Below are 1,094 nucleotides of genomic sequence, written 5' to 3' on the forward strand. Positions count from 1 at the left end.
AGTTTATGTTGTTGTGCAATTAAAAGGTGCCATGTGATTAATCAAAGGACTTAATTTAGTTGTTATTATTGAATAGTAATGATGATAGTTCTTTCTAAGCTGAATGTACATATTGTTTTTGTAGCAAAACTTGTTCTGAAGGGGGAAGTTTTGAGCAGATACAGAAGCTATGATATAATTTCCAGTGATTTGGTTTGTTTTATTGTTGAATGTGACCGAAATATAGCAGTTGTGATTGTATGTGACTGATTGCTTGTAAAATGATTATGTGTTTTAGTTGAAAGTATTGAGTAAATCATGTGTAAATGGAAATAAATACCAAAGTTATTGTGTTGTCTTTACATCTGCTAATATGTGTCTGTTACATCATGTACATGTAATAACAAAACACTTTAAGTGTGATAGCCATGTGACAGTGGCTTTAAAAAAGAAGCAAATGTGAATAAAAAGCATGAAATCAAAGGCATTTTTCAATTTGTTGCAATTTTAAAGAAGTCATGAGTATCTGTTTATGTCCAGTCTTTGTACACGTTTGTCATGGGTAATTAGACAATAACTGTGAAATCCTCCAAAACCTACTCTTAAAGACAAATTGTCATTAAAACAAAAAAAAAACCAATCAAAAAGAGTTCATCCAGAATCAACAAAGAAGAATACAAGCTGTGATTATAAGCAAAAGAAAAGTGAAACTTTGGAGCGCTCAGATGTTCAAACTACATAGGTGAAGGTGCTCTTTGGTAGAACAAAAGAAACACCAAAAAAATTTAAATAAACAACAACAAAAAAACAAGACACTCTTCTTTATTTTTTAGAAGAGTGTCTTGTTTTTGACCTTTAACAAGCTGTAGTTGTTTGGCTTGTTAACATATCTGTTAAAATTCAGTGATTGACAATATAGTAAATCAAAGCAATAAATTACCTTTTTGACCATGATGCATTATAGAGTCCATGTTCATACACTTAAAATGACCAATCAGGTAAAAAATGAAAATTGAAGATACAAGATTAAATTATCTCTAAAGACCAGCAAGAGAAAACAGAAATAAGATTAATTGAAACACTCTTGCTACACATGACACATCAACTGACATAGG

This window comes from Symphodus melops (assembly GCF_947650265.1).
Source record: "Symphodus melops genome assembly, chromosome: 3".
NCBI lineage: Eukaryota > Metazoa > Chordata > Actinopteri > Labriformes > Labridae > Symphodus > Symphodus melops.